The 8,934-nt window shown below is 49.4% G+C and overlaps 1 long non-coding RNA gene across 1 annotated transcript; it reads left to right on the top strand.

Annotated features, from left to right (window-relative positions):
• Nucleotides 1–6,447: 6,447 nt before the first annotated feature.
• On the top strand, nucleotides 6,448–7,345 carry LOC137801909 (uncharacterized). The gene is made up of 3 exons (XR_011079926.1): nucleotides 6,448–6,549; nucleotides 6,712–6,857; nucleotides 7,268–7,345. It is a non-coding gene; the product is annotated as an uncharacterized lncRNA (long non-coding RNA).
• Nucleotides 7,346–8,934: the final 1,589 nt, after the last annotated feature.

Here is an 8,934-nt window from a genome sequence, read left to right as displayed (position 1 = left end):
CATGCTAACGAAGCCAGACTTGAACATGTGTGTAGCACGTAGCTTCTCAGTTAACTTAAACAAATTAAAATTTAAAAAATGCATAAACTACACAATATTAACTTATTCCCACTGTCTTAGTTTAGCTACGGCCCATTTTGGCTTCACATTCAGCTTAACAAAACAAGGAAACAGCACAGTAGCTTGACACGTAAAAAATACAGTTTTAACTTTCTACTTCGGGTAAGTTCTCTCTTTCCAGAAATGTTGCATTTCCAGGTAAAGTTTCAGGTTGTTCCAGAGCACTGTCAGAAACAGCTGCCATATCTGCACAGGTTTGCTCAACAGAAGAATGGAACTGATGCCTTGGAGGCAAAATCATTTCATATTGCAGAGGGGACCCTGTGGTTCTCAGGAGTAGATCTTGAATGTAATTTGACAGATCGTCATCCTCTTCTTCAGCGTTAAACTCTGGCTCATAAGGGTCTGGATGCTGACGTGTGCTTGGCCATCGAGGTTTCTTTGACAGGACAGGAAGTTCTTTTTTAAGAGGTGGTAAGAAACCACATAGTAATGAGAGATCTCTGTGCACGGTTCTAAGAGGACCGTCTGTTTTCTGGCTTGACTGTAAACTGGAAGGTCTTCTCTCAACATGACACTTGTAAGCCAGCTCAAGTTTTCCTCTCAGACACACGTTTCTCACTTGCACACAATCGATTGCCAAGATATACGGTGGACTCAGTGACATGTCTTTCAAACCAGATTTAGGGTTAGGGTTAGGGTTAGGGTTAGGTTAGGACGGGGCCCTCCGAGGGGGGCCCCGAGAAGCACTGGCACTGGGTGGGGTTTTCCTTGGGGGGAGAAGTTTAAGAAAGCAGTTAAAAACCCTCAGGTAAGTAAAACCATAAAAATATTAAAAATTTAAAAAAAGGGTATTTGAAAACTTCCTAAAAAGAACAACCGGTCTGTCGGCCAAGTCACAGCGGGGCAGCCGGTGAGGAGTTGCACTTAGGGGGGGATTTTTAAAAAAAATCGTAAAAGTGAGCCGATCCCGGATGGTAGGGTAAAATCAAAATAGCACACCGATGTTTCCTGATAAAAAGGTAGTTAAAGAGGTATGAATAATTAAATAAGTGAATAAATAAGTAAATAAATAGATAAATAAATAAATAAATAAATTTGTAAAAAAACACCCGTATATACAATACAAAACACACCACTTCTAGACAAGGATAAAAGCAAGGAAATAAAAGTGGCAAGCAGGGCCATGAGAGTAAAAAGGAAACATCAGGTAAAAAAAAGGGGGGGGGGGGGAGGGGGGTAAGTGCTAAAAAGGTGTGACATTTTGCTAAAATAAAACCATCCTGTCGGCTGCAGGGGGAAGAATGACGGAGGGGGATGGGGAGGGGGTTTGGGGCCTCGTCCGCAACTAAAAACCGGGGGAGTCATTAATAATACAATAAACCAAAAAGGGGGGGGGGGGGGGTTTGTGTGGGTGTTTATATATTAATACAGACACATATATATATATATATATAGACGCAAGTCAACAAAATGAAATAATTAACACATATATATATATTTATGTTTTAACATACAAAATACAAAATATACACACAAACATGTATATAAAATTATATATATATATAAAAGGAATGTCTAAAAAAATAAATAAATATAACACCAACCGCGCACTCGTGTGCACCCACCACCAACACATCTAGTAAGATAAAAGATAAAAGGTAAAAGGTAAAACAAACTAAAGATTCCCACGACGAAGATGCAAACGAGGCTCCCTGATAAAAGGGGAGAGGAGGGGGGGGGGGGGTTAAAAAGGTGCAAAGGAGCCCACAGGCCGGGCCTTAGTATTTCTCATTTAATCCATTAGGTTCTATCGTGCCCAGCCTGTGGATCCATCTCCTCTCAGCCGCCTGACGTTGGGACGTGGTCCATCGCCAGTTGCTCTCCAGGCCCACACTCTGTAAAACGTGTGAGCCATGGAGTTTAAAATGTGCATAGAGGACGCCCGTGCCGTTCCCGCTGCTGATTTTAAAAAGGTGTTGCTTGATCCTAAGATGTAGTTGGTTTCCCGTCTCCCCCACATACAGTTGGTGGCAGGCCCCGCACCTGACAGCGTAAACAACATTTGAGGCTGCCGGTGTCAGGGCCCGCTCTACTTTTGTGCCTTTTCTGCTTTGTGGGTTAAAAATGTAAGGGAGACGAAGGAAACCAATCTCTGATCCTCGAAGCGCCTCCTTCCTGGTCCCCTTCTTATTTAGAGATGTATGGACCAGGATATCTTTGAGATTCTTGTTTCTCCTGAAGGCAGAGATCACCCTGCTTTCCCGTAGGGCGGCGCAGCGCTCCCTCGCCCCCTGGAAGCTGACTCGCACTTTCTTGATTAAGGTTTGAGTGGAGTCAGAGAAGGTTAAAACCAAGGGGACGAGGGCCCCAGCTGGTGGTTGTGGGGTACTGCGGCTGCCGCCCATGAAGGAGCCGGCGACCTCCGCCCTCACCGCTCTGAGGAAGCGCTTCGAGTACCCCCTGAGCCTCAACGCACTGAAGAGGGTGCTGGTCGCCTCCGCCACGTGCTCCGGGAGGGTGCAGATCCTGTGGAAGCGGATGAGTTGTGATTTAATGATTGCTTTGAAGGTGTGTCTGGGGTGGTAACTGCTTTTGTGAAGTAATGCGTGGCGGTCAGTGGCCTTAAAATAAACCTTAGTGGCTATTGTTTTGTGGTGAGTGAAGTGTTGAAAAAAAACCTGTGTGTCCAGAAAGTCGACTGTGTGTTGTTGTATGTTATGTTTGAGTTTAATCCGGGGGTGATGGGAGTTGAGGGTGTCCAGGAAGGTGAGAAACTGTTGTTGTGTGTGGGTCCAGAGGCCGAAGATGTCGTCCAGGTACCGGACGTAGAGGAGGGGTTTGTGGGTGAGTTTTTTGAAGGCCGCCTCCTCCCAATGGGCCAGGTAGATGTCGGCATACGCCGGGGAGTACTTCCGGCCCATTGCACAGCCGCACAGCTGGAGATAGTGCTGACTGTTAAATTCGAAGTCGTTGCGGGTGAGGGTGATGTGTAGTAATTCTATGATTTCTCTGTCGGGTCTGGATGGGTCGGGGTGTCTATTGAGGGTGTCCTGAAGGGCGTGAAGGCCGAGTGAAGTTTCTATGTTAGTGTACAATGAATCTATATCTATTGAAAAGAGGAATGTGTTACCGGGTACCTGGAGGTTTTTTATTTTATTGACAAAATGGTAGGTGTCTTGCAAGTGGCTGGGGTGAAGTTTGGAGAGTGGGTTGATAAAGTGATCTATGTATTCTGTGATGCGGTGAGATTCTGAACTACAGTCACTAACTATGGGGCGGCCGGCCGGAACCACATGGGGGACCGTCCACGTCTCAGGAGGCTTGTGGATCTTGGGGAGCAGGTAGAAGAGGCGGGGCCTGGGCTCGTCGGGACCGTCCAGGTATTGTTTTTGTTTGATGGTTATGTATTTGTTGAGATGTAGTCTATGTGTAATGTCTCTTACCAATTGTTGTGTTTCTAGTTGTATAGAATGTGTAAGTGGTTTATAGTATGTGTTGTCATTTAACTGTCTTTCGGCCTCTAAAATGTAGTTATGTCTGTCCTGTAATACTATCTGTCCCCCTTTATCCGCTGGTTTAATGACTATGTGTTTGTTTTTACTTAGTGCTTTGAGAGTGTGTTTATGTTCCTGGCTAATGTTGGGTTGCGTGTGTGTGAGGGGGCGCCATTGTGTGAGTGATTGTAAATTTGTATGGATTAAGTCTGTGATTTCTGGTGAGACGGTGTCCGGATGTGGTTCCCAGTTGGACGGTCCAGTGAAGGGAACCTGGTCCCGCCCCTGTGCCCCCCAGAAGTGGTCGATGAGTTTCAGCCTCCTGTGGAAGACGTGGAGGTCCCCCCTGAGGGCCGGCCGGGTGGGGGGTTCCGGTGTCGGGATGAAGGTGAGTCCTTTCTCCAGTATCTCCCGCTGTGCGGCCGTGAGGGAGAAGGCGGAGCAGAGGTTGGTGATGTTGGAGGTGTGGGGAGGTGTGTGGTCACTTTCCTCCCCATTTACATGTTTAACTGCTGTTTCCAGTACCTGAACAACGTCCCGGCCGTTTCTGCTGTCCAGTGGATGTTATCTTTGGGGTTTACGTGGAAAAGGAGTTGGTTAATGTCTGGAATGAAGTTGTATTTCTGTGAGATGGTGGTGTTGAGCTGTGTGAGTAGATGTTGTTTTTTGGGGGCCAGGGTGTGTGAAAAGTTGATGATGGGGATGTAGAGGGTGGCGTTGGGGAAGGTGATCTGGCCGGCTCGCCACAGGGCTTGGAGCTGTTTCTGCATGGTGAGTAGGTGGTGTTCTGCCAGACAGTTATTGAGGCCGATTGAGAAGATGACATGTGATGGTGTGAGCTGAGGGGTGAGTTTTTTGAGTATTGCTGTCAGATGATAAAAGGTGGCTCCAGGGTAACTGTCTACCTGTATGTGTGGGTCCGTGAAGGGTGGGATACGTGATAAGTTTGAGTCGCCTAGGATGAGGGTTGTCTTGCGAATTGTGAGTGACCAGTCTTGAAGTTTTCTGAAGGTGTTTGTATGTCTGTGGGGTTCCGGCCATTGTGGGGAGCCAGGGGGTGCCGTTGAGCCGCTGCTGGAGTTTAAGGCGGGCAACTCAGATGTTGGGGATGAAGTCAGCTTTTCGCTTTTTACAGTTCCCTTCATCATCACAGTTTTGTTGCCCACCCTCGCGCTTGCTCTGGTGTTAGCAGGCTCAACGGTCCTTCGCACTGGCTCCCTCTGCTGTTTGGGGGGTGGTGGTGAGTCTGTGAGGGAAGAGGATTGTATACTGTTACTGTGGGTCCGGGCTACATTACTGAGCAGGTGAGTATGATCTGTATGTGGAGGGGGGGAGAGGGAGGGAGGAGGGGGGAGGGGTGTGGGGGGGTCAGAGGTCGGTTTAGTCTGTGAAGTCAGTTGGGTCGATGCTTTGGGAAGGTGATGGAGCTCCACCCTCACTTCACGGGTCGGGTTGCGTCTTAGCGGCTGGGCTGATGTTAACCTTGGTTCTGCCGCGTCACCCCCGTGAGTGTTGTGGTTAGGGTGGGTGGGTTGTGTGGTTGAGTTTAGGGGAGCTGGGTGGGGAGGGTTAGGGTTAGGGTTAGGGTTAGGGTTAGGTGTAGGGGAAAAAAAGGGTTCCCACTGCCTTTCGGCAGCTGGAAGGCACGGGCTCACAATCCAGCCTTTGTCTTAATTTTGGTTCTCCCTTTGTGTCCTCATTTAGGGGTGATCTGGTTCCAGGACGCTGACCATCGGACCAGCCAGTGGACGGCTCCAGCCCCATATTCCCCAGGTCCTCCCTCCCACGATGGCAGGAGTGTCGGTACAGGTAAGTGTGTTCATCCATACATACATCCATACATACACACATGCACACATATATACACATATACATACATACACACATACACATATATATATATATACATATACATATAAATATACACATACGTACACCCACACCCACATACATTTTTTGTTATCATTTGTTTACATGTATCCATGCACACATACCCACACATACATGCACATACATGTACATACATGTCCACATACGCCCACATGCACACATGCAACATGATTCTTCCTAATCCGGTGATTTTTCCTTTTTAGATGGTCTGGTTCAGGCCGTGTGGATGCACTGTTTTCAGTGTCCTAATCCATTTCCTTTCTGTCGCCAGTCGCTGACCGTCAGACCAGCCCGTGGACGACTCCAGCCCCATCATCCCCAGATTTTCTCCCCCGTGATGTCGGAAATGATCGTACAGGTAAGTGTGTTTTTTATTTCTCCTCAGTGAATATAGATGTTGTTTCAGCCTCGTCAGTAAGCTGTTTTTAGTTTGGCCAATATATAATTTGGCACAAACCTGGCATTTTATACAATATACTACATTCTTGGAGTGTGGCGTGAAAGCCTGCAGGACTGGGACCCCCAGCTGGGTATGTATATTCTCTATGAATTTGGTGTATTTAAAAAGTCCTGCATGCTTAAAGCCCTTTTCTTTTCCTTTTCCGCCCAGGGAAGAGTGCACCAGAAGGTCCTTGAGGTTCTTATTCCTTCTGAAAGCGGCTATGGTCTTGAACCCGGCCAACGACTGCATCTGGTCCCGAGCCATTTGAAAGTTCCTCCTGGCTTTCACATTGAGGGTCCTGGAGGCCGGGGAGAGCGTGGTGATCAAGGGGATCAGATGGTAAGTGTTTTCCCTCGTGTCCGGTCCTCCCCTCTGTCGTGTGGCCCCTTCGGTGCGTCGGCTGTCCCTGTATGTATTCTGGAGAGAGGTGGTGTGTGTATGACCCTCCGCTTCAATGTGCCGGAGGTCAGGTGCAGTGTCGTGGAGAGTTTTGGTGTGTGGGTGGGTGCGTGCCTCTACGTGCCAGGGTCGGGCGCTATCCAGCAGAACCTCCGCCTTAATTTGCCGGAGGAATGTCCTGCCGTAGCCCCGCCGCCTGAGTGCCCGGAAAAGGATTCTTGTTGCCGACTCGGCATCCTCAGGCACAGTACAGATCCTAAGGTACCGTATCAATTGTGACTTTACAATTCCCCTGTATGTGTGTTTCGGGTGGTAACTTGACCTGTGTAGAAGTGCATGGGTGTCGGTTGGCTTGAAGTACACCCTCGTACCAAGCCCACTCTCTCCACTGTTTACTCTCCTTATGAATACTTCTGTGTCCAGGAACTCAATCTTTTCCGGTTGAAGATTATATTTGACGGTTATTGAAGGGTGGTGGTTGTTCAAGACTGTGATGAAGCCACTGAAAGCCGCTTTGGAATGACTCCAGATCCCGAAGATATCGTCCAGATATCTTATATATAACAGAGGTAAGTGGTCGCATTTGGGGAAGACTGTTCGTTCCCAGTCCGCCATGTAGATGTTCGCGTAGGCCGGGGCGAACTTTTTACCCATTGCGGTACCATGGATCTGTAGGAATAATTCCGAATTGAACTCAAAGTCGTTTCTGGTGAGACCAAGCTCTAAAAGTGTGAGAAGGGCCTCGTCCGGCCTGGCGGGATCTGGGTATTGGAGGAAGATATCGCGCACTGCTTTCAAGCCCAATTGGGTTTCGATGTTGGTATATAGTGCGTCGATATCAATTGTGAAGAGCATTGCACCGGGTGGCACTGTGATATGTTTCAGTTTGTTCACAAACTCATAAGTGTCCCGGATATAGCTATCATGTAGCTGTGACAAAGGGTTAATGTAGTGATCAATGAATTCTGCTACTCTATAGGATTCACTCCCGCAGTCCGAGACGATCGGTCTGCCAGGTGGGATCCTATGTGGGACCGTCCAAGTCTCCGGGCTTTTGTGGATCTTCGGAAGAAGATAAAATTGCCGAGGACGTGGAGGATCCTCACCCATCAGGTAATACTTTTGTTTCGCTGTTATGATTTTTTTGTGATGCAGGCCCTCTAGGATCCCCCGGATTGTTGTTTGGGTCTCCAATTGCACCGAGCAAGATAAAGGTGAGTAATGGGCCGCATTATTCAGCTGTCTGTACGCCTCCGTTAAGTATTGATTTCTGTCCATGATCACTATTTTTGACCCTTTGTCTGCTAGTTTGATTACTATCCCTGAGTTTGATTTTAATGTCTGCAAAGCTTCTCTTTCCCCCATTGATAGGTTTTCCTCCTTTTCCCCAGCCCAACAGACCCTCTTAAGGTCCCGATTATCCTGTTTTATTAATTTTTTGATAGGTGCTGCTACCCCATCCCCTTTCGGTTCCCAGGTCGAGGGGCCCACAAAGGGGTCCCGAGCGAAGTCCGTCTCGTACCCGAAATGGTCCAGGAGCTTGAGACGTCTATGGTACCTGTGCAGGTCTCTGCGCAGCGTCTGCCTGTCCACCACCTGGGGGGTAGGTATAAAGAAGAGGCCCCTCTCCAACACCCTCTCCTCATCCCGAGTTAAAACCAAAGATGCAGAAAGATTTAAGATATTTGAATGGGGCTGATTTGAATCCGCAGGTACCCCCGTCCTCAGTTTAACTGCACCATCCAGGAATGGAGGATCCCCTCCGCCGTCTCTGGCGTCCAATGGACTGGATCCTTTGGGTGAGTCTCAAACCGATCCTCCGAGATCCCCGTCAGAGTTTTGAAATTCTCCCTGATGAACAGGTTCAGCTCCCGCAGCAGCCTTTGGGCCTGCGGCGGGAGGCGCGAGGAGAACTGGATCAGCGGGACCCAAATCTCTGCCCGAGGGAAGACAATCCTGGCCCTTGACATGAGTTGTTGGAACTGCTTTTTCATAGTCAAGGGCTTGTTCCCCCTCAGGCAGTTATTCAGGCCCAGAGAGAGTACCACCTTCTGGGTCGTGAGGCAGGGCCCCAGTTTAAGCAGAACCTCTTTCATATGATGGATCTGGGCCCCCGGAAAGCTGTCTATTTGGACCATAGGATGGTGGTATTGGCGGATCCTGGACAGATTGGAATCGCCTATTATTAGGACCGGCGCCCCCACCTCCAAGTCCCACTGTGCCCCCTTATGGAAGGTGTTGGGGTGGCGGGTGGGTTTCCTGCCCCCGGGGGCCCCCTCAGAGGGGGGTGGGGGATCCCCCCACCTCTGGGAACCCCCCACCCCTCCGATTGACTGCAGTGGCGGTTCCAAGGCCCTTACGGCCACATTGGTGCAAGGGGCGATGTTATCCCCGGGGACAGCGAGGTCTATGAGATCCATGTTCCCCTCCTGTCCCCCACCGCTGTGGCCCGAGCCCCCCGTGAGGTTGAGGCTGAAGTTGGGTCGCCAGCTCAGATCGCTGGTCTGGCTATCTGGGAGGGCGGCCCGATAGACCTCCGCCACACAGGCCCGATAGTGCCCCGTTGTTCTCAGGGGGGAAGGGGGTTTGGCCCGGCTGGGTCCCTCAACAGAGGGACTAAGGGGGCCCGGGTCCGGGCCAGAACAT

This window comes from Clinocottus analis, unplaced genomic scaffold (genome assembly GCF_023055335.1).
Source record: "Clinocottus analis isolate CAN_PGR_092001 unplaced genomic scaffold, fCliAna1.0.p SCAF_46, whole genome shotgun sequence".
Classification (NCBI taxonomy): Eukaryota; Metazoa; Chordata; class Actinopteri; order Perciformes; family Cottidae; genus Clinocottus; species Clinocottus analis.
The sequence above is the reverse complement of the archived record's forward strand: the minus strand, read 5'-3'. Positions and strand labels throughout refer to the sequence as shown.